The sequence below is a fragment of the Trachemys scripta genome, chromosome 9 (genome assembly GCF_013100865.1).
Source record: "Trachemys scripta elegans isolate TJP31775 chromosome 9, CAS_Tse_1.0, whole genome shotgun sequence".
Lineage (NCBI taxonomy): Eukaryota > Metazoa > Chordata > Testudines > Emydidae > Trachemys > Trachemys scripta.
Genome location: NC_048306.1, coordinates 10,216,027 through 10,241,650, shown reverse-complemented (window position 1 = coordinate 10,241,650; position 25,624 = coordinate 10,216,027).

Below are 25,624 nucleotides of genomic sequence, written 5' to 3'. Positions count from 1 at the left end.
TCTGCACCACAATACGATACTATCAACAGGAAGAATGCACAGGGTGACTTGAACAGAAGCAAATGCAATATAGTTTTGCTTGAAGGACCTTGGCTGTGGGATTCCTCACTACCAAAGAAGAGTCTGAACTTATCTTGTTCAGAGCAAGACTCACCTCTTTGTGCAGGCCTTCTCTTAATAACCAAGGTACTAAGAGGCCTCATCTGCATAATCAATATTCTGCATAATCAATATTCAGAATTAATCCTTTGGAAAGACAACATATGCTAGCAGTAGGGCTGAGAATGGTCCTAGTCAGACAGAAACAATGCTTCTATTATTATCCTTGTGCCTAATTCTGTGGTGATGGGTGTGGTGCAGTGTTTCCCAAACTTGGGACACCGCTTGTTCAGGGAAAGCCCCTGGCGGGCCGGGCCGGTTTGTTTACCTGCCGCGTTCGCAGGCCCGGCTGATCGCGGCTGCCACTGGTCGCGGTTCGCCGCTCCAGGCCAATGGGAGCTGCTGGAAGCAGCGCGGGCTGAGGGATGTACACATGCGACGTCCCAAGTTTGGGAAACACTGGGGTGGATTAAACAGTCATAGCATATGAAGTGGCCTTGCTCTTTCTTTTAGGGATAGATTCACAGAGGGACTTAAGCATTGCCTATGAATACCAGTGGCACCTAAACCTGGGACTTGGGAACCCAAGTCCATTTGTGAATCTAGCTCTTATAGGCCAACATTGGGGGAGCTTTGCTATTGTGAAACTTAGTTGCCTATTGTCAGGGACCTATTTCCCCTCCCACTTTGTATGGTTTGGTGGATCAGTGAACCAGGATCCTCTTTGGAGCTGGGCTAATTTGCAGCCCGCTTGCTGGGATAATCTTTGTGAGTGTCTCACATGATCCATTTTTTGTGAGTGCCGGATTAAGGTGAAGGGTGTTAGTGAAACGCTATTCTTCTCTTGTGCTATTTGTCTGCTTTCCAACCAATCTGAGATAAAGACTGTTAGAAAGGACTTTAGTGTTAGTAAATCCCAGATTCCTTATGGCTATAATAATTGCCATGCCACATAAATGAGGTAATACTGAACACCAGCCATTACTAACTGCATGTCTCTTGTAATACAATCATTCAGACAAACTACAGTTTTCTACTATGTCTAGCCAAAGCTCGTGATGTTGTGATTTTAGTTGCTTTCAGAGCCTGATGAATCTTCAATGGTAGCAGATATCACATCAGCACACCTGTTTCCTGTGACGCGTGGAATTTCCATAGCCAGAGAACACACTGCAGTACATGTGAGCAGCAATATGTAAATCATCATTAGCAGATGTTTATTGTCTCTTTTCAGAAAATCAGATTTGACTAATCAGCCTAAGTGAAACATATGCTGAAATTAATTAAAGTTTGTTTTAAAATGATTTGCATGCTCATTGCTTTTAACTGTTTGTAATTGGGGCTTTTGAATACTTGTTAACAAACGAAGTCACCTACGTTGAGATTTTCAAAGCAGTGCAGGGCATTTAGCCACACGTCTTCCACTAATATTTGTGGTTCAGTGCCCTGCGCTGCATTGAATTTTCACCCCTGCTGCAGCATAAAAAAGGGAAGAAACAGACCATTGTTTCACATTATGCCATGACAACTTTTGTCAGGACCACAATAACTAAGACATGGTGCAGATCTGAAGGGTCTGATGACTGGGAATTATTTGGAGACTGTGAACCTTTTTACCAAAACCACACAGAAAACTCAGCATGTTTGGGTTTTTTTGAACATGCTTATTATTTTGCCAGGACCACTTGTCTCAGATGTGTAACTTCTGGAATTCTCAAAGAGCTCTCTTAGATAGCAGGCTACGTGGTCTAGAAGATAGGCCACTAGTTGGGGAGTCAGGAATCCTCTGTTCTAATTCTGGTTTTGCTACAGGACTTTGGGCAAGACAGTTCCCCTCTGTTTCCCCTTCCCATCAACTGTCTGTCTTAGATTGTAAGCTTTTTGTGCCAGGACCTGGTTCTTACTGTATTTATACAATAATGCAATAACATTTGGAAGGAGGGGGCGTGGCAGAGCCTGGACCAGCCCCCACATGAGATGGGGAGGGAGTGTGTGCCACCCAGCCCTGCTCCGCCCCCAGCTCTGCTCCACCCTCAGCTCCCGGATGCGGCTTTGCTTCCGGTTCTGTCCCCAGACGCAGCCCCAGCTCCTGGCCACAGCTCTGCTCCTGGCCCCACCTCCAGCTGCGACCCCGATTCGGCCCCTGTCTCCCAGTCTGGCTGCAGCTCCGCATCCAGCTGCGGCTCCACTCCCGGCCCCAGCGCTGCCCCCCAGCCCCAGTTCTGCTCCTGGTCCTGGACGCGCCCCCAGCTGCAGCCCTGGCCCCATCAGTGGCCCTGCTCCCAACTGAGCTTGGGACGGGGGCGGACAGGGGCAGGGTGTGGACAGGAGTAAGGGGGGGCATGAGGTAAAAAGTTTGGGGACCACTGCAATAATGCCTAGTACTACTGAGCTCTCTTTTCACCTGGGAGCTCTAAGTATTACTCTGATACAAGTAAATAGTAATAATTAGGACCAATAACTTAGCCCTTGAATGGAGAATTATCCATTGTGCCTGTACACCTTATTCATAGATTCTAGGGCCAGATGGGACCATTGTAAAATCTAGTCTGACCTCTTGTAGCACACAGGCCATAGAACTTCCCCAAAATAATTCCAAGAGCAGATCTCTCAGAAAAAACATCCGATCTTCATTTTAAAATTGTCAGGGATGGAGAATCCACCATGACCCCGGGTAAATGTTCCAATGGTTAATTACTCTCACTGTTAAAAATTTACCTTTCATTTCCAGTCTCAATTTGTCTACCTTCAACTCCAGCCATTGAGTTGTGTTATACCTTTCTCTGCTAGATTCAAGAGACAGTTATTAAATATTTCTTCCCTATGTAGGTATGTATGTAGACCATAATCAAGTCAATGTTTAATAGTCTGTTTGTTAAGCAAATTAGGCTGAGCTTTGTGAGTCTATCACTGTAAGGCAGGTTTTCTAATCCTTTAATCATTCTCGTGGCTCTTCTCTGAACCGTCTGCAATTTATCAACATCCTTCTTGAACTATGGACATCAGAACTGGGCACAGTATTCCAGTAGCTAAATACAGAGATAAAATAACCTCTCTACTCCTCCTCAAGATTCCCCAATTTTATGCATCCAAGGATTGCACTAGCCTTTTTGGCCACAGTATTGCACTGGAAACTCATCTTCAGCTGATTATCTGCCATCACCCCCCCCCCCCCCCCCCAGTGACTTGTTCAGAGTCACTGCTTCCCAGAATAGAGTCTCCCATCCTGTAAGTGTGGCCTGCATTCTTTGTTCCTAGCTGTATACATTTACATTTAGCCATATGAAAAATGCATACTGTTTGCTTGCACCCAGTTTACCAAGCAAGCCAGATTGCTCTGTATTAGTAACCTGTCCTCTTCATTACTTACCACTCCCCCAGTCTGTGTCATCTGCAAACTTTATCTGTGATGAGTTTATGTTTTCTGTCAGGGCATTGATAAAAACGTTAAATAACATAGGGCCAAGAACAAATCCCAGCAGGACCCCACTAGGAATACACTCTCTATGCTGATTCCCCATTTACAATTACATTTTGAGACCCATCAGTTAATCCATTTAATGTGTGCCATCTTTATTTTATATTATCCTGGTTTTTAATCAAAATGTCATGTGGTACCAGTTCAAATGCCTTACTAAAGTCTAAGTATATTACATCAACCTATTACCTTTGTTAACCAAACTTGTAATTGCATCAAAAAAGAAATCAAGTTTGTTTGATAAGGTCTATTTTCCATAGTCTATTTTCCACCTGAGTCATGTCCTGAGCTGGTGTAAGTCCTCTTGCCTCCACTGATCAAGGGAGCGACCCTGTTTACACCTGCTGAGGTGCTATCTCACTAGGGTTAGTTACTCCACAGCAACTTTTTTGTCAGCCTGATATGGGACATAATTTGCTCTGGCTACCCCACCGTTCATTAGCTCATTTCAATCATCCTCAGACCATGCTGAAGGCAAGAGGCTCTTATAAAGAACAGCAGTTTGTTTCAAGTGCTTTCTCATAAGTTTTCAAATCTTCCTGCTATAATTATAATGTCACAGCATCTCTGGCTCCTGAGATGGCGAATAACAGTTGTTCATTAGGCTCATAAATCCAAAAAGGAAGAAAAACTCTCCTGGAGATATCAGTGGCTTTATAACAAACAGAGCAGCTGGCGAGCCTGCAAATGATCAGTCCCGTGCTTTGTAAGCAGTTTTGCATCAGTTGGGGGAAATTACAATAAAGAGCAATGAGAAAGTAAAACATAAACTATACCACAAACATGCCCCGTGTTCCCCTCTGCCCATGTATCATTTAAAATAATAATGGAAACGGTGACACTGTGGTGAGAATCCAGGACAGCATCAGACAGTCTCGCTTGTCAAGAGCTTTGCCCAAGTTGGAAATTGTTTTATGTGTAAATTTCAACGTAAGAGGGAACACATATGCAATACTTAATCTTCCAATATTATTCTGCATCCCAGCACTGTGTGACAACTAGTCTGGTAATATGTTTACACACAAGCATGCAGTTCTGCCACTGTCACATTTATAAGTGTGCAGGTTTGATTTATGACTAGTGATAGGAAGATCCTAGGCTGTAAATGTTTACAGCAAGCATGCTTGAGTTATGCATTGACTCCACTGCACTGGATCAAAAATCCTCAAAATACTCTCTGGGAGGAATTAAATGTATGTGGTCTCTAAGCCATGGAAATATTGCTCTAATGTATCTGTGTGATATTTAACAGATTGTGAGTTCAAATCCATTCATCAGCTGATGTCTAATGAGTTTGGCAGGAGCTTACTTCATTAAGTATAAGAAAAACTATGAGAAATAATGATGTAGTCTGAGGAGAATTTAATGAACAAATAAGTGACCTTCACATTTATGCAAGATAAAGATTTCATGCCAAATTTTGCATAATATACGCTGAAATTAATGGAGTATTTATTAGAATTCTTTTCTTTTCTTTTTTTTTTCTTCCTTCCTATAAAACTTCTACACAGGAGACCTGTTTATATTCATGGTTATGAGAGTTGAAGAATGCTGGTGAATTATACACGTCTGACTTTTGCTGCTAGGTGGGAGATCTGATTTCAGCAAAAGAATCAGCCAAGTCCTGATTCAGATTATAATTAGTGTTATGGAGGTGAATATACAGTCACTAGGGCCTAGATCCTCAAAAGGCATTTAGGCTCCTAACTCCCCTTGAAATAAGAGCCTAAATACCTTGGTGCATCTGAGTCAAGAGGTACAGAGGTGCTACAGCTCATTACTGCCTATGGAAATCTTATCTTGCCCCCTATAGAACTCTTCATGAAACAGCTAAGGGAAGTTAACCTGCTTTCCTCTCGGATATAAATTAAAACTGAGATTAGAATTTGGCCCACAATGTTGGAAACTGCTTTTTGGAATGATACAAGAAGGGACTTCAAAGAAATGGCTAAGGCTAGGTCTACACTATCCGCCTGAATCGGCGGGTAGAAATCGACCTCTCGGGGATCTATTTATTGCGTCCCATCGGGATGCGACAATCGATCCCCGAATCGACGCTCTTACTCTACCAGCGAAGGTGGGAGTAAGCGCCGTTGATGGGAAGCCGCAGCGGTCGATTTTGCCACCGTCCCTACAGCGGGGTAAGTCGGCTGCTATTCGCGTAGCTGAATTTGCGTATCTTAAATCGACCCCCACCTGTAGTGAAGACCTGCCCTAAGTTATAAAGCTGGCAGGGATCTAATAGCATGGCACCAGCCTTAGCTGAACTGGCATGGCCAAGGTTGTGTCTCTATATATCATAGAATCATAGGACTGGACCTCGAGAGGTCACCTAGTCCAGTCCCCTGCACTCGTGGCAGGACTAAGTATTATCTAGACCATCCCTGACAGGTGTTATAGGCATTGCAGTTGAGTAGATAGGTTCTCCTTGGAGAAATGGAAATAGGGACATGACTGTTAACACAGGGCCCAGCTGTCAGCCATGAGAAGAAATCCCTTTGCTCCCATTTATCCCAGTTGGATTTCCTGCCACTCAACACTCCTGAAAGCCAGACCACTCATTTCAGTACTTAAACATGGACTTAGGAGGTTAACTTAAGACATTCATTTTTGGACATCTTACCCCGGCACCCAGCTCCATGGATTCTATTGACTGACAAGCAGGGGTGAGCTAGAGAGGGGTCCATCATAGCCATCCATCGTACTTAAATACCTCTTACTCTAAGCTATACAATAACTCCTCACTTAATGTCCTCCAGCTTAACATTTTTTCGAAGTTACGTTGCTGCTCCATTAGGGAACATGCTCATTTAAAGTGGTGCCATGCTCCCTTATAATGTCGTTCGGCTGCCTGCTCTGTCCACTGCTTGTAGGATTCTGTGGAAGAGCAGCGACTTTACAAGGGAGCATTGCACAAGTTCCTCTTCTCCGCCTCCTCCCCCTCCCTCCCATCGCTTCTCCCACCACCAAACAGTTGTTTGGCAGCAGGGAAGCGCTGGGAGGGAGAGGGAGGAGCGGGGATGCAGCACGCTGCAGGGAGGAGGTGGAGTGGGGGTGGGAAGAGGCGGGCCTGGAGTGGAGCAGGGACAGGAAGAGGCGGGCCTGGAGCATCCCCCGACAAAGTCAGCACCTGTTCTTCTGGAGGGAATCTGCCGCTGCCGCTGCGAAGGTGCTTCCTAGCAGCCTTGGCCACCTCATTGTTTGCAGCTGGCTATGCCTGTGTGAGGTAAGCCAGAGGCACCTCCCAACCACAGTATAGTACAGTACAGTATATAATGCCTTTTGTCTGCCCCCCAAAAATGTCCTTGGAACCTAACCCCCCGCATTTACATTAAATCTTCTGGGAAAATATATCTAGGTTTAAGGGGTGCTAGAACATATTTTTTAGGCGTAAGGGGTGCGAGAACATATTTTGAGAACCAAAGGGGTGCAGGCTGCAGTAAAGGTTAAGAACCACTGGTTTAACATCATTTCACTTAAAGTTGCATTTTTCAGGAACATAACTACAACGTTAAGTGAGGAGTTACTGTATCGCTCATAGATCACCTCTGCACTATGAAATCCTAGCCCGAGTTGTTACATTGCATTAGTTCAGGTCTCCTATTGGATGGCCACCAGGGACAATGATACCAGTTGGAAGGCCACACTTTCTCTGAATAATGCTGCGTGACCATGCTCAGTGCTGTGGCCAGTAATGCTATCGTCAGTCCCTGTGCTTTAGACATGAGAACGCCATAGGAGCAGCAACCTCGTTCCACCCAACTTTTCAGCTCTTTGAGAAGGTGCTTGTATAAGATGCCGCTGGGTGCCAATGATAGAACCTAGACAGACAGACAGATCCTCAGATCCTTTGGCAAACAAAGGGTTTACACCCATGGGGCAATAGGCTGGACCTGCAGTTAGATATCAGAAATTGCCTGGGGATAGATTGGGCTCTTATTAATAAATAGGACCTTACCCAGTGAATATGCCCACTGGAGTCAATGGGATGTTTTGCAGAGTAAGATACTAATCAGTGTGAGTATAGGTATTGCAATCTGATCCTTAACAAGGAGCAGGGCCAGTTTTCTGAACGTCACTGACCTAGCATGTAGTAGGAAAAATATCAACTTTATTTAACACTTTCCCAACCTTTTTGTTGTAATTGTGTGACTAACACATCCCTGCCCTCATTTCTCTATATGAGATGCTCTGTGGCTATATTGCTTCTCCTGTAACTCGGTAGATATTAGAAACTGCATTTCTACCCAATGAACTAGGAATGAATAGTTCATTTAATGTGTCAGACACGGCAGAGGGTACGGCAGACAGGCCCTCATTATGAAGTTAATTGCGGCACTAAGAAAACAAATTTGTTCAAATCATTGTTTCAAAGTTATTTCCAAACACTAATGCAAAAGTTCCCTTTTAAAAGAACTGTAACTTGTACATAATGCACTGTGCAGCTCAGCTCCTCCAGAACGTCCGTTCCTACCAAGGGGAAACATATTTAAAGCAAAACCTTACCAGCAAAGTAGAAAAAAGTCTGTGTGGAGTCCATAAGTAATAGATACAGGAGGTGATTAGCAATACTTAGGGCCCTACCAAAGTCATGGTCCATTTTGGTCAATTTCATGGTCAGAGGATTTTAAAAATCATAAATTTCATGATTTCAGTTATTTAATAAATAAATAAATATAAATCTGAAGTTTCACATGTTGTAATTGTAGGGGTCCTGATCCAAAAAAGAGTTGGGGGGGGTCACAAGGTTATTGTAGGGGGGGTTACTGTACTAGTACCCTTACTTCTGCGCTGCTGCTGGTGGCGGCGCTGCCTTTAGGGCTGGAGAGCGGTGGCAGCTGGCTGGGAGCCCAGCTCTGAAGGCAGAGCTGCCACCAGCAGCAGCGCAGAAGTAAGGGTGATATGGTATGGTATTGCCACCCTTACTTCTGCCCTGCTGCTGGTGGGGCACCGCCTTCAGAGCTGGGCTCCCGGCCAACAGCCGCCGCTCTCTGGCCACCCAGCTCTGAAGGCAGCACAAAAGTAAGGGTGGCAATATCAGGAGCCCCCACAACCCCCCTGCAACTCCCTTTTGGTTCAGGACCCCCAATTTGAGAAACACTGTTCTTACCCCGTGAAATCTGTATAGTGTAGGGTAAAAGCATGCAAAAGGCCAGATTTCACTGGCCGTGATGCGTTTTTCATGGCCATGAATTTGGTAGGGCCCAAGCTATACTGAAATGCAACAATCAAGAAGTGAGTTAAGACTTGAGCTGACAGGTTTTGAACTCTCACTTCACTATGGGCCTGGTTATACTCAGATGTAGTGAACTGAGGTTTTGGGTGCTCAGCACTTCTAAAAACTAGGCCCTACATTTACTATTTAATCAGGATGAAATCCTTTGGCTAGGTTAGCAAAGATTTAGAACCTACGCGAACACCATTTTTCCTTAAGAACATAGGAATGGTCATACTGTGTCAGACCAATGGTCCAAGAGTGGCCAGTGCCAGATGCTTTAGAGGGAATGAACAGGGCAATTATCTAGTGATCCATCCCTGTCATCCAGTTCCAGCTTCATGCAGTTAAATCAGAAGATGTAGGCCCATTGACCAGAACATAAAAAAAGATGGGCCAAATTCTTCTTTCAGAAGTGTACAGTTATTGCCCATTGACTTCAAGGCCAGTTGTGTTCACACATTCAAGGGAAGAGTTCAATTGAGTGGGTGAAATTCATCACTGTGCTGAGGGTCACAAAGCCTATGGATCACTTAAGTCCAACTTAAACCCTATTTTGAGGGTTTAAGTCAGTGGTTCTCAACCTATTTACCATTGTGGGCCGCATCCAATACTACCTGTATGGCTCCAAGGATGTCACATGGGCTGCAGCTGTGTGCTGATTGGGCCACAAGCAGCCAATGGGCCACAGGTTGAGAACCACTGGTTTAAGTGCTGCTTTGTTCTGGTCTTCTGGGAGTATGAATTCTGCTTCCTCCAGGCGGACACAAGCAAGATAAGCAATTTCATGGTATCTCTACAGCCTCAGCAACTTGTAAGTCATGGCCATATTCCCCTTCCAGCAGTGTGGGCTGGAGGAGAAGTGTGCATGGCACAAGCAGAGGCCCCCTGACTTCTTGAGATCTTCCATGGGGTTTCACATATTGTTAGGTCAGCCCTGACCTATTTTTGAGAGTCTTTTGAATCATTGCCCAGGTTGTTCTTTAACATGGAGACCGACTGAGATAAACACGCATTCAGTGAATGGAAATTATGAGTTAAATTAAGTCATAAGAAGATCTGCAATTTTTGGGGGGAACAAAATGTAGCCAGTAGACAGCCTGTAACTGGTGAATAACAAGATGCTATCTGCTGCTGCTCACCTAAACTACGGATGGGAGACATGTAAATAAAGGAGCAGCACTTTCCCTTTTGTTATAAAAGGCCTGATGGAAGTGGGTGCAACTCTATTCATCTCAATTTGCACCTGCTTACACCAGGGTTGAAATTGGTCCAGTGTTTTATAGTATTCTTTCATTTTCTCCCTCGTGCGTGTGCTGTGCAGCTGACCTGTGGGGCCGTACAGCATATAACAATTTACGGTAAGCCCTCCTTATGCAACTTGGTAATAATGGAAACAATTTCTGAAGTTAATGGTATTAGTGAGGAAATACAGTCATGCTTAACCAGTCCTGCAATGCCCCTTTAGAAAAATGATCCTTGCAACCACCTTTATCATTTGATTTACAAGCCACAAATTTGTGCAAGAAACTTCACTTTAACTCAGTCACACACTTTATAAACTGAGCGAGGGCCAGTTCACAAATGCTTTCACAGCTCTGTACACTTCCCTGGAGGAGCCATCTCCTTCCTGCTGGCCAGACACATTGCCTTTAAATGGCTGCCAACTTTTTCAGAGTTCCTTTTTGGCTATATTCTTCTTTTCATAGCAGTATTCATGGCCCCAGATCAGGTTCATAAGGAACAAAGTGTAAAATTAATCAATGGATTGATGCACTGTTTAGAATAAAAACATCCCAATTTTGGCAACGTTTTCTGCCCTTCCAGCCAAACAAATGTGTATGTATGTATGAAATGAAATTTCGTTTTTCCTTTGCTGCTTGTTGATTTTCCTCTAATTCGTTTTCCTTTTGCTTCTTATTGAGTCTCCTTATGTCTGGATAAGTTTAACTCTTGAGTTCCATAGTAGTACAATGTATGTCAGTTAGAGGCATGTGGCATGAGGCCATGGTTGTACTCAGAGACAAACAAAGCTTTTTCCTCGCCTAGATAGATAGAAACCAAGTCTTCCTGAATCAAGGTGGGCTGAAACTTGATGCCCGGCATTACAGTTCATTAATGCCTAAACATAACTGTATGCACTTTAAAATAATTCTAGGTATTATTAATCAAATAACTCACAGCAGAAAGCAAAATTCCATTGCCTGAAGTCTGTCTCTAGGCAAAAAGCAAGACTAGGGCATAGTCAAGCCCATGATATTGCATATGTTTTTCAGCCTCAAATGAGTCTTTTCCAAACAGGTGAAAGTTGACAATCGCTGTGTTAGTCAATAACCTTAATTTCAGTAGTAGCTGATCTGGGAAAAAGTTAATCATATTGTAGCACCACTCAATCTCATTTCTGTCACCCTCAAAATCAAGTATTTTTAAAAATACCAAAAGCAATTTAAAAATACATCTAATGGTAATCACTTCATTGGAAACAACACACTGCAATAACGTAAAACAGCAGCCACTTTCCCACAAAGATTTATGAGACAGACTCGTTTTCTCACGACTTATGTTATTCTTGCCTTATTGTTTTGTCAGCATTGGCTATGGAAAGTGGATGATATGTGAACACTTTCCAACACAAGACAGCATTGGAGTTTTGATTAGGTAACAAAATTGAAAAAGTGAGTTTGCTTGCCCTGTTCAATCTTGGTGGTTTAAATGTGGGCCTAATAAACATGTCCAAGAGCCATGCGGCCCTCCCAGGAACCCATGCTTCTCCTACCGCTGTTCCTGGAAGCCTGGGCACACAAGGAATAACTGGGGCTTTCACATTAACCATTTTGGGGTTTCATTCTGTATTTCCTTTGCAGGGCCTAGAAATCAGAAAGGTAAATAAATGTCAAGACAAATGTGGACTTCACAGTGATCAATGATCAGATCAATTGGAGCTTTGCAGATGCTGGAGCAATAGGAACTGGCCCTATGTCTATACATGCTGATTGCTTGGGGGTATCTGCTGTCTCTCCTGGAGATCTATGGAATGACATGGTAGTTATGGGCCAAACCCTCCATGCCTTAATTCAACAAAATTCCCATTGACTCAAGCAGGAATTTTACCCTGCTAAGCACTAGAGAATTTAGCCCCATATTATGTAGCATGTAGGTGGGATGGCAGCTGTGGGTTGCAAAGCTGACTTGACATATGGCCCGTGCTGCCAGCACTGCAGGGGGTTTGCATCTTTCAGCATGGTTTGGGACTTAGTGGTTTGAAAACGGAGGGCAGCCACATGGCTACACTTGCAGATGTAGAGCGCCAGGAGTTACACCACTCCTCGGAGACCGCAGCAGGGAAAGCGCTGCCGTGCGTTCACACTGTCAGCTGCAAGCGCAGTGGCATGGCCACATTAGCAGCTCTTGCTATGCCACAGAGAGCAGTGTGGTAGCTATCCCAGTGTGCAAGTGGCTGCAGCGTGCTTTTCAAATGGGGTGGGGTGGAGTGTGACAGGGAGTGTGTTGTGTGTTTGTGGGGGGAGAGACAATGTGTTTTGGGGGTCAGAGAGTGTGTCAGCATGCTGTCCTGTAAGTTCAGACAGTGGCGGGGGAAACCTTTGCATCAGCCCCTCTTCCCCCCCCCCGCCTCTCTCTCTCACACACACAGGCACAAACGCCTACCTCTGCAGCAGGAGCATTCCACAGTAATGGTTTGCTTTGGCCCGGAGCAGATAAGCAGCCGGCTGTCAGAAACGGAGCTTTGAAAGGGGATAGCCGCATGCCTGCAGCCGAGTTCAAACCAATGGCCAGAGTGGCCACTTGACTTTAAGGGATTATGGGACGTTTCCGGAGGCCAATCACAGCGCAGTAATGCAACACGTCATCCACACAGACACCCCGGCATTTCAGCTTCTCATGGAGGTGGATTACCAGGAGCGCTCCAGTTGCAGAGTCCAGGCGCTCTACGTGCCTTGCCAGTGTGGACACCTCAGGAGTTAGGGTGCCCGGGGCTGATTTAATGCGCTCTAACTTGCAAGTGTAGCCAAGGGCAGAGATGCATAAAGCCAGGCTGACCTTGGGGAGTTTACATATATATGCTGAGCTCGGGATCACATCCCAAACTATACCCAGTGAAGAACCATAGCGCCCTGGCTGTGATATGTGCAGTTACTAAATGGTACACTAGTTGTTTTAAAATATTCACATATCCAACCCATCCCATACCCTGCCTTGCATCTTGTACATTGCAAGTCCTTATACCAAATGCCCCTTAGATTTGTACGTAGTGTGTTATAGTATCCTTCAGCAACTCGGTGTGCTGGACCATATTATCATATATTTAGCCACCCCCATTTCATAAAAATACTTTTTATTGCAGGAAAAAAATCCTAACTTTTTTCTGCTCATGCCTGACCTGTCTTTTTACCCATTCAGGGTAATTACTCGCTCAGCTTCCAACTCTGTAAGGTGCCTAGCACCCGTCACACCGATTGACTTCAGCGGGGTCCCAGGGCATTCAGCCTAGCTGAAGATAGTCGGTATGCTGCAGGACGTGGCCCTTGGCTTGCATTTTTGTGAATGAGTTGCAACCCCCTAAATATAGGTATTTATAAAGAAAGGGTTGTCACTCATCCCTTACTTTAGTGGTGCTAACCATTAACACCCTTGGGAACCCATCCTGCAAGCACTGAGTTACCTGGTTAGTCCTTACCCACAGAAACAATCCCACTGACTCCTAGTAGTAAGAATCAATCATGAGTGTGTTTAAGCAAACAACCGGCCATATATTTATAATAATCTGTATTAATTCATCAAGAATGTGTTGCCTGTATTCCTAATTGAGCAGCAATTAATGTGTATTGAAATAATGATTACTTTGCTGTAGTTCATTAGGAAATCATATTTTAATTCTTATTTAATTACAATTCAATTACTACCATTTATTACCAGTAATCCTAATGAAGTAAAATCAGGGCTGTATTGGAAACTAATGATAACATTACAAAGGTTCATTTGGAAATCACACAATAAGTCCTATTTAATTACAATGGAATTACTGAAATTTATATACAGGGATGTCTTACTAGAAAAGTTCAAACCTTCATAGAGGTTCGTGCTTGTAAATCATCCCAGGTCAATAAAAGATTGCCTAGATTTTACCTGTTAACTACTCTTTGCTTAAACTTTCAGCATACAGAACTAAGTACTGTATGTGCCATTTTGCAACCCCATTCATTTCAATGGGGTAATTGAGGGCAGGATCTAGCATACAAGCTTGGAGAATGATATTTGCTCATATAGGCACTGATCCTTCACCAGATTAAATCAATGACAAAACGCTGGTTGATTTCAGTGGTGTAGGATCAAGGCTGTAAAGCAGCAGTGATATTCTTCGCTGTGTAATTTGGAAAACAAGGAAGTTATAATACAAGGCTAGCTGCAGGACAGCAAATGTGAAAAATCAGGACGAGATTGGGGGGTAATAGGAGCCTATATAAGAAAAAGACCCCAAAATCGGGACCTCTAAATTCGGGACATCTGGTCACCCTAGCTGCAGGGACTGACAAAAGGATGAAGAAGGGAAGAAGTGCTAGTGTGTGCACATACTGCTTCTGGTTTTGTGAGAGGAGACCAGTTTTGTGGCGACAAAATCACAAGGGATCATAGGTTAAGAAGTCAATTAGAAGATCAAAGGCAAAATGCCAAGCACTAATGTGGTGACAATTTTAGACTGCTAGAGAGGATTAGACTAGAGAAGAGCTGATTATATGCAGTAGGGAAGGAAACAGAATATGGAATGAGTGGGTGCAATGGAATTAGTGAAAACAGGCAATTTAGAATGGGGAGGGAAAGTCTGTCATTGTTTTTGTCCAGAGGGTGGCAAGAACACTGCCCGGTAATGAGTCTGATAACAGCTGCTCTGCTCTGGTAAGAGCCCTGAAGTGCTTTGTAGAGAATTCTGAGCAAGGGATCATGAAAGGTTTGAATCAATCGCCAACTTTTAAGTATTCTTGACCAGCCAGCTCCTTGATCTCATTGAAACTACTAGGAGCAGGGATTTGGGCCATAATTCAGATAGCCTGGCACCCAGTTGTTTCTTTAACAGAGAGCCGGTTAGCATTTCTCACAAATAATTGAAACTCCGGGCTTCTGGTTCATGAGATATTTCCATAATTGAAAATTTGGTTTCATTCTGAATTTTTCTGAAATTTCTCATGAAACAGAAATCCAGAAAAACGTTTGTTTGGGAAACACCAACAGATGGTGTTTCCCAAACAAAATCTGCTCCCTGGGCCTGTCAGCTGTGGATTGAAATTGACATTCTTGTCAGTTTCATCACCGCTATTAGCAAAAATGTCAATTTCAGTCGACAGCTGCTGGGGTCTGCAGCTCCAAGGCAGCTCTGCCATGGGACTGCCCTGGGCTGGGGACCTCAGACCTTCCCGATTCCTGGACCAACTGGCTCTCTGGGATGCCGCCCCTAGAACCTCTGTGGTAGGGATCCTGGAAGCCCTGAGAGCCACTTGCCCCAGTTAGAGCAAGGGCTTCCAGGCTCCCAGCTCTGTGGCACAGAGCCCAGAAACTCTGGAAGCCCTGGCACAGTGCAGTTGTCCCAGAGCAGTGGACCCTGGAAACCCTGAGGTGCCCAGCTCCAGGGCATTCTGCATGGATTCATCTCTAGTAATAAACCTCACCACTAGAATTTGGGTGTGACTGGGAGTTTTGCAGAGAAGACTAGTATATCAGGAAATGAGTTTTGGGAAAATGTATTTAGTCGAGACCCAGTCGTGAAGTCCTTACTGAATGTCACTGGATGTGATGCCTGAGAAAAGACTTCAGGGTTGGACTCCTCATTTTCAGTGAAAAGCAATGGGCAAAACTCATCTCTGTTGTAAAACTGTTGACTGTAAACAAAGGAGCTACACCAGGGATTGATTTGGTCATATGTGCCTGATCACACGGGCCTTACTCAGCAAAAAATCCCTTTGCCATAATCAGCGCAGACATGGTACATTTATAACTCAACCACTCACAAAGACCTTCATATTTTCCTCTAACTTTATTCCCCTCCATGTTCTTTCTCTGTGTATCCGCTGTCACTTTTTTAGTGTCTCTCCAGATGAATTTCTCAGTGCCAGATAATTGAAAGTCACTGAACTGAGTTTTCAGGTTATTTTGCTAAAAGATGCCTATTATTTTGATGAAGCAGGTGCATAGAATTAAAAAACAAATCATAATTACTACTTTACTCTCAGGCTTCTGCTGCCTAATCTTCTTTGATGTTTGGTGGTACAAGCTTTCTGTCTCCTCTAGGATGATTATAGGGAACATTGCTCTGTTCCTCCTACAGAATCTGTTACTGGTGGATATTAAACCTGGGTTATCAATTAGAATTTCTTTAGTTTCCCAGTGATTAGAACTGGGATTATGCGTAATTTCTAGCATAAAGTAGGTTTGTTATGGTTTCTGTCATTAATATTAATCACTGATATGTCAGAAGTGAATGAAAAAGGTGAGTGCATGCAATTTCCCATAGTAACCCTGAGGCTGAAATAACGTAACTGTTCTCATTTTAAGCATTATGGCAACATTAAGTCTTCTTAATACAAATAGCAATGCATGTTAGATATATTGACTGGGATAACTGTTGTGTGCTAAGAAAAAGTAGCTGAATGAATATTATAAGCCCAGTATTATAGGTGGGGCTGGTAGCACTGCCGATTTTTAAGGTTGCCTGACATTTCCCATTATAAGCCCCTGTTTTTAGTGCCTATTATTTTGCCAAACTTTACCATTTAGGCTGAAATTGTACATGCTGGGTGTCTACCTCAGGTTGAATTTTTGTGGAAAACATTAGCCAAAACAATTCATCTGTTTCCAATAGTTGTTTTGGCCATGTTAAATGTTCTAGTACCCTTTTCTTTGGTTAACTCTCGCACCCTCATGCTTTGGCACAGGGGCTTGACATTTGGCTGGGGATGGGGGTGACCTTTGTGTCAGGGATGTCCCTTTTGTCATCTTGTGAAAATCTGCTCCAACTTGGCCATTTTATTAGCCTTTGAAAAAACACAGTTTGCACATACTCAGTGGAGACTTCTTTGAGTTTAGCACTAAAGTCTCCAAAGATTCCAACCTCATTGGGCATGCTCCATCCCCTCACAGCTCCCAGCGCTGATCACACTGAGCATGCACCATCCCTAGAGAGCGACTGAGCAAGTTTCCTCCAGACTAAGGCTACAAGGGTGTGTGGTGGTGCCTTCCATAAGGCTTTATGGAAATATGCTTATGAATATATATGACATAACTGGAATATGTTCTATGCTACATATGCCATGTAACATATCTATGTAAAGGTTATGATCTACTGAATCTATTAATTCTAGTTGTATACATGTATCATTTTTGTGTTCGAAGTTATGAATATTGGCCATGTACTAGCTTGATTTCTAAGTAACCTTAGTAGAGCATTTTGTCAGTTCCTGGAGAAAGGAATTTGCAAAGTTAAGTGCCCAATCAACAAGCATTTAAGGAACTATGCATTTTGGAATGCTCCAATCCACATAAGAAGTCTTCCCGGAGACATTCAAGATACCACGTGAGCAATGGCTTCTGCCTGAAAAAACTGTGGGTCTTGCATGAACATGTGACTTGCCCAGATGACTCCAGAACTCCATCTTGGAGCTGGACTTTGCATAGGAGAGAGGAAGGGGTCTCCACCCACAAGAGAAAGTCTATTTAAGCCTGTGGAAGACCCCTCCATTTGGTCTTCAGCTGGCTAAAAAGAGAGCCTCTCCACCCCCAAGGAGACCTGAAAGAAACTGGAACAAAGGACAGTCCCTACAGGGGGTGTGAGTTATTGCTGGACCCAGAGTAGCAGGAGACTAGTCTGTAAAAGGAAGCTTACTGGAACTGGTGAGGTGTTATTTGTATTCAGTTTTCTTAGACATAGACGTGCGTGTTTTATTTTATTTTACTTGGTAATTCACTTTGTTCTGTCTGTTACTACTGGAAACCACTTAAATCCTACTTTCTGTATTTAATAAAATCCCTTTTTACTTAGTAATTAACTCAGAGTATGTGTTCATACCTGGGGGAGGGGGCAAACAGCTGTACATATCTCTCTATCGGTGTAATAGAGGGCGAACAATTTATGAGTTTACCCTGTATAAGCTTTATACAGAGTAAAATGGATTTATTTGGGTTTAGATCCCATTGGGATTTGAGGAACAGGAGTGTTAAAGACAAGAACACTTCTGTTAGCTGCTTTCAGACAAGCCTACAGCAGTTAGGGGACGTGATTCAGACCTGGGTCTGGGTTTGCAGCAGGCTAGCGGGTCTGGCTCAAACCAGGCAGGGCACTGAAGTCCTAAGCTGCCAGGGCAGGAAGGCAGGGGCAGAAGTAGTCTTGGCACAGCAGTTGGCAACTCCCAAGGGGGTTTCTGTGATCCAACCCGTCACAGGATGAAGCCAAACTTTCCTGGGAATGGCTGCTCTGGGCTGGGGCAGAGTATTGGAAATTAGAGCAGGGAGCCTGTCTCTCCCATGCACTCAGTGGCTCCCCTCTCCCCCTCAGCATGCAGGAAGCGTGGAGGAGGAAGCTGCCGGATTCTAAGGCAGAGGGGACAAAAGCCAGTCTGGGAGGGAAGGAAAAGGAGGCGATTAGGACAAGGAGCCTGGTGAGACAGAGACGGGAAGTGGAGGGAGAGAGACTGTGGCTGTGAGTGGCTGGGCAGAGAGTGGCACAGGAAGCCTGGGAGAGAGGAGACTGGGGCAAGAAGCTGGGTGTGGCATGGGGTGGGAGGAGACTGAGATTGCATGAGGATCCTAGGGAGGAAGATGGGGGGCTGGAAGCCAGTGGGGGAAGGGGAGAGACATACTGTACCAACTGAGGAGCTGGGAGTGGGAACAGGGAGAGGGTGGGCAAAGAGACTGGGGACAAGGAATTGGGGTGGGGAAACTGAGACTGACTGGGCAAGGAGACTGGGAGTGGGGTGGCGGGTGAGGAGATTGAGGGGGAGTATTATGGCAACCTGAGTGGACACCCCAGCACGAGCAATGGGAAATTCCACAGTCGGCCAGTGCAGAGGCAACCTTAATTCTGGCCTTTCCTAACTTCGGAGTGCTTGACTTTGCACCCTTAATAACGACATTTTAACATAGGGCTTTTTGTGTGTGTAATATTTGTAGAGGTTTAGCAACTTTTAAAATAAATGTGTATACAGTACATCATTGTGAAATCTCACTAAATATATTTTAATAATTAATTTGCATGAAATGACTGTGCCCTGATTGACTTATGACACAAAATGATCCAGTCGCATATTTATAGGCATTTAAATGGTGTTCATCACTGTAGCGGCTGATCGTCTCATAAATAGTAATGAGATGAGGCTGGGAAGCATTATCCTGATTTTAGACATGGAGGAAATGAGGCACAGAAAAGTTAACTGACTTGAAGGTCACACAGGAAGTGAGTGGCAGGACTGGAAATGGAAGCCAGATCTCCTGGGTCCCAGGCCTGTGCTTTAACCCCAAGGGAATCTTTCTTCCCTCCGTTGATGACACTAGAGAAAGGTCATTTACTAGAAAAATGGAGGAATGCTGCTTAGGAAGTCACATCCCAAGGAAGAAGCAACTCCACCTTTCTCAGGATCAGCTGAAGTATCCAGTGTGTCACTGAAGGGCTAATCTCCTCTCGTAAAAGGGGTACCCAATAACCTGGTGATACCGACATAACCTTTATTACAGCATTGAGGTGAAACTGGAAAGTTTTTAAGAGCAAGCACAGCTGGAACAGTTTGTATAGTGGGGGTGCTGAGAGCCATTGAACCAAACTGTAAATCCTGGATATAATGGAAATCACAGCAAGCCAGGGTGTGTGGCAGCACCCACCCCCAGTCCTAGTTCCAGCACCTATGCCAGAGCAAACATATTTTGCATATGGCGGTGGATTATATGGAGGAGCACAGGGTTTATCTGGTATGCGCTAAGTTATGGGTCTGTATTTGGCAAAATAAAGCACCAGACCCCTCAGCTCAGATTGAACTGTGCTCGACACAGGATGTAAGGGTGAGGAAGACTGGTACCACCTTTCCACTCCTCTGATCCTTGGGCTGGCTGGGGGTGTAACTTAAAGCAGCATGAGGTTAACTATGTTACCCTGGCAGTAAAGGGAGACCCACCAAGGGATTGCTGGGATGCAAGGTACTTTGGCCGCCCCATGCATGCCCCCAGCCTGCTCCTGGCATGCCCCCTTCCCCAGGGAAGGGGTCCAGAAGCAGGTGGCATAGAACTGGCTACACCATCTCTTCATAGAATCATAGAGGATTAGGGTTGGAAGAGACCTCAGGAGGTCATCTAGTCCAACCCCCTGCTCAAAGCAGGACCAATCCCCAACTAAATCAAACTGGGGCCACCGCTTGTGTAGGGAAAGCCCCTGGCGGGCAGGGCCGGTTTGTTTACCTGCTGAGTCCGCAGGTTCAGCCGATCGCGGCTCCCACTGGCCACAGTTTGCCGCTCCAGGCCAATGGGGCCTGTGGGAAGTGGTGGCCAGCAAATCCCTTGTCCCACGCCGCTTCCCGACTGATTTAGTTGGTGTTGGTCCTGCTTTGAGCAAGGGGTTGGACTAGATGACCTCCTGAGGTCTCTTCCAACCCTAATCTTCTATGATGCTATGAAGAGATGGTGTAGCCAGTTCCACTGGCCTGGAGCGACGAACTGCGGCCAGTGGGAGCCGCGATCGGCAGAACCTGTGGACGCGCCAGGTAAACAAACCGGCCGGCCTGCCAGGGGCTTTCCCTGAACAAGCGGTGGCCCCAGTTTGAGAACCACTGAACTAAATCATCCCAGCCAGGGCTTTGTCAAGCTGGGCCTTATAAACCTCCCTAGGTAACCCATTCCAGTGCTTCACCACCCTCCTAGTGAAATAGTGTTTCCTAATATCCAACCTAGACCTCCCCCACTGCAACTAGATACCATTGCTTCTTGCTCTGTCATCTGCCACCACTGAGAACAGCCTAGCTCGCCACTGAAGGCTCCCTAATCTTCCCCTTAAGGGTCTCTTTCCAACTGCTTTGCACTGTTTGAGTAACTAGCCTCTGAGACCCAAAGTCATCACTGGGATAAATAGATGTAATACCATTGATTTCTCACGCAGCTCCACTGACCTGGGCCTGGCCAGTCCAGCAGTGAGTTTGGCTGTGTGTACACAATGTAGTCTGGCTTTTACAACAGGTCCAGCTTTCCCCCATGAAATGCACATATTTGTTTGATGCTTCCTTTTTACCACCCCTCCCACCTCTGAAACGTGAGCCCAATTGAAAGAGAGTGCATGGTTTACATTAGTTACACTTATTGCCGTAAATCTTTGACAAAGCTTTTTTTGTTGTTGATGGAACGCCTTAGAGATGATGAGGGTAGTGCGAGGACTATTTTCGTCAGTGAACCTTTGCTAGATCATTAGGACACAGACATGGTGTCTTTTAATAAGCCATTATTACCTGCCCTGGTGCCAAGAGATTGCGTGCATTCCAAAAATCTATTACTGACAGAACAAAACAGGCCTTAGAAATCATCCTGCCAGAAAAAAACCTTATTTTTCCCTTTAAAGTAATTTTCGATTGATTTCGGAATCGATGTAGAGCATGGGAGGTAGATATAGCGAAACTCCGATTCTACTGCAGGGCTGTGGACATCACAAGGGCCCAGCTCCTCAAAGATGTTTAGGTGCCTGGGGGTTCGGCGCCTAACTGCCTTTGAGGCACTGCGTTCTGGTGTCGTAACGTGCAGGCTGCAATCCTTAGTGCTCACCTCTACTGATAATAATGAAGTTGGTTGAGGGAAAGAAAAAGGCTTCCTGCTAAAAGTGTAGCATTGTGTGACAGCCACTTAGGGGGCAAATCCTGAGTGCAGGGCCAAGCCTGGGTAGCAGGGCCAGTGAGGCTAGGAATTGGTGTGAGGGGTAGGGATAATCCCCAGCATGGTGTGAAATGGCTACAGGGCTATTCCCAGGGCAGTAACCTTCATGGACCCTTATTTGTTTCACCCCAGTGGGGGAATGATGAGCAATTTGCATGACTACACCTTGCTCCACCCATCTCTGCCCCCTCCTCCTGCCTTCTTCTCATGCTTGTCTCACTCTATCCACACTCTGCATGCTGTTCTGCTGGGAGATCACATGCAACAGAGCACTGGGCCAGGTGATGCCCACATCTCTGCAAAGCGGAACCACATCAGTTTCACTACCCGGGAGTGCTCTGTGGCTACTGTGGTGGCAGCTGGATTTGCATCTTAACGAGAGTCCTTGATTTCTCACAATACTTCAGGTGTGGAGAGCGCAGAGAAAAATAATCCCAGAATTATCTTTCCCAGGGCAAATCAGTGCCTGGGGTCGAGGTGTAAGTCTATGACAGAAAAGACACAGGTGAAGGAAGAGATGAAAAGAAACAAGGAAAACGGCCAGGAAAGTGTAAACAGACTCCTTTATTAAGCATCCGGGATCATTTGTGGGGAGCCGATGGATAAATACAAGAAAAATTCAGCTCCTTGAGGAAACGGAAATAGACTGGTTAAATGGAATAGGGCTAGGAAACGGGAAACTGTGCATTGACGGCAAGTGTGGGGTTGAAGGAAGCTAGCTGATAGGAAAACAACCTAGAAAGAGGATAAGTTAATAAGGAGATAAAACACAAATGTAATTAGCTATGAAGACAAAGGAAGGGAGGAGAAAACGGTTGTTGAACAGGCAGCATTTCATAGCACAGTGCACAGCAATTTGGCCAGGTGCGCAACTCTGGAGCGTACCTTGCCACCACAATATGGAAGGGCTCAATCCAGCAATAGGATGCCTCTGGATTTTCATCTACACCAGGAGGCAGACGAGGAAAGAGACAAGAAGAGGAGGGGCCTGGGCAGCACTGTCCAGCGTACGTCGAGAGGTGACCATGTGGCTGAGCACAAACATACGTCACTTGCATTAGCTCCTGAAATAGGAAGACCGCAGTAGCCCGGCGTGGCACACATTCGGCACAGGGGACACTGCTATTCGGCCGTGTGCTGCTGTGGGCTGAGAATCAACCATGGAGGGCCTCATCTAATGCCCGTCGAAGGCAGCGGGGCCCTTGCCACTGAATCTCTGCAGAAATGAAATAAAAACCTCGCGAAGCGGTGAAGTTACACAAGGAACACAATGCTGAACAAACCCCACGGTGTGCGCCTTTAAATACACTTCTAGAATGACAATATTTTTGGAAGCACTGAGGAAAGGAAGCTGGTTAAGGCGATAAATTTGGAGCAAATTAACAAAATCAATAATAATAATCACTAGTCTCCATGGCTATTGTTTAAAGTCAAATTATAGTTAGCTGTAAACCAGTCTTAAAATATTACCTTCTTTGCACATGTAGCTCTTAATTAAAATTATGCATTTTAATGGATTTTTTCCTCTGCATAACATGATTCCTTTCTCACCATCTCTGTTCCTGAAGCTTTCCCTTTAACGATCTTTACAGGGCAGCGCTAAGGAAGAGGATAAATAGGTGATTAATAAAGACGTGAACAGGTGGTTGCTCTGCTACGAGAAAGATCAGTAGTGTAATATTTTCTTAATTATTATTATACCCTTTAAGGGTTTTTAAATACATGATAATATATTTCCCTTCTACTACTTCTGGCACCCCTATTGCTCCTGGCATTGCTTCTCATTCAGAATAATAATTAACGAGCATGGCGGTATCTATATATATTTTATTCCTTCTGTTTCAGTCTCTTAAGTAACTATCTTGTCACATTTGTTATGCAAATTTCAGCACACTGCCTGTAATTTCAGCAATATCGGAGAATGCTTCTCAAAAATGCCTTGAAGTTTTTATTTTAACAATTAACATTTTATTCCTGAAAGCAGCGTTTTCCCGTACGACTCTCAGAGTAATTGCTCTGTTTTCATCTAGGTGAGGGGAAGCAATGAAACATTTAAAAGTATCCGATAATAATAAAAAAATAGGATGTTTTTCAAAAGAGAGTTCTGGTCTCACTTAAAGGATGCGAAGTGCACAATTAGCTACAAAGTACATACTATCTCCTGAATAACTACCCACTTAGGCAGATAAGTATTGTGCATGTACTGATAAGGCATGTGTTTAATTAAAGAAAATTATTTAATGTAGATGATGCTCCATGTAGCCTGTCAAAGGAACAGGGCTATAATGAGAGAGAAGCACATCCATTATGTATTTGTCAGCTTGGACTGTTTGCTTGTAAAACTTCCATTTGCTAACAAAGATCACCCTTTGTGGAAGCTAAATAAACAGATTTTTTCATACACAAGTATTCTGAGCTAATGTCATTGTTGGAGGAGGGAATCGTTTATGAAATACGTGCTAGCAAGTTTGCTTTGAAAGCTCTGTAGACACTGAACCACGGGCTGGACTCACTAGTGCACATTGTCCGCTTTGCCTCACTCTGGTGAAAGAAAGGCACCTTACAAATCTGGTTGAACTGGTCCCATGGATTCTCTAGTTCAAAAAGGAATAAAGTCCTATGGTCTATGTTTCAAAGGGGGACAGACTAGATGATCACAGTGGTCACTTCTGGCCTTATAATCTATAACCAGCTGATGAGTTGAACTGTTCAAAGGTATTAGCTAGAGGTGGGCCAGACATGGAACGCTGAATCCAAACTATCCTGAGCTTTGGGGTGCTTGGCATCTGCACCTGAATTTCACAACTAGCACCTTTGGGTGGGATTTTCAAAAGCACTCAGCATTGACCCAATGTTTCTGTTGAAATCAACGGTAAAACTCCCATTGACGTCAATGAGGGCAAAGCTAAGCACGTTTGAAAAACTCATCCTATATCTATACTGGGACAAACCAAAATCCAGGACCCAAGGTCTTTCCAGCTTTATGGTGTTTGAGATCTGGATCCCAATTTTCATCTCTAGTATAGGCTTTGAGTCATGCACTATCCCCTTCAGAGAGACCTGCAGCCAAATCTCTGAGACGAAACTCATGTAACTAGCCCTGTTGAGTTCAGTAAGTAGTCAGACCACTGCCTTAACAGATTGCAAGGTCAGGCCTGTTGTCTCGTCTTATGCTGCTGTGAATTTCCCATTGTTATAACCATGCCTGTAGAGGAGAAAAAGCCTGTTAATCACAAGGCTGAAATTTTCAAGTAGGTGCACATCTAAGTGCATGTATCCCCAATGTGCTCACGCAGTCCTTGATGTCGGCTCCGAGCTCAAAGGCGTGAAACGCTCCAGCCTTACCACACCAAGCAGTCCCAGGTAAACAAGTGCCAAGTACTCAGCGCTTGGCAGGATCAAACTCCCTGTGTGCAAATTGGGTTGTGTGGTGATGGAATGCCAACTTGTGCACCCAGCATATGTCCATGCTGCAGTCACGGGATGTGATTGTGTAACACCAACAGACTCTAGTCGCCGTTGACCGGAATCAAACCTGGGACCTTTGGAGCTTAATGCATGAGCCTCTATTGCATAAGCTAAAAGATACCTCTCTCTTTGATGAATCTGCTGCAGCCTTAGCTATGTCTAGCTCCTTGGTTCCCAAACTGGGGGACATGCCCCCCCTGGCGGGGTGGGGTGAAGAAATTTCAAGGAGGGCACGAGGCTGCCTGGCCCTTGAGTTCCCAGCCAGGGAGGCTAGCCCCTGGTTCCTCCCCTCCTGTTTTTCCACTGCTGCCTGGGCAGCGTGGCTTGCGCCTGCCCACCTCCCAGGCTTTCCAATAAGCCAGTCCTGCCACTCTGAGCGGCCTGGTAAGGGGGCAGGAAGTGGGGGGAAAGGCAGGTTGGATAAGAGGCAGGAGGTCCCAGGGGGCAGTCAGGGGACAGGG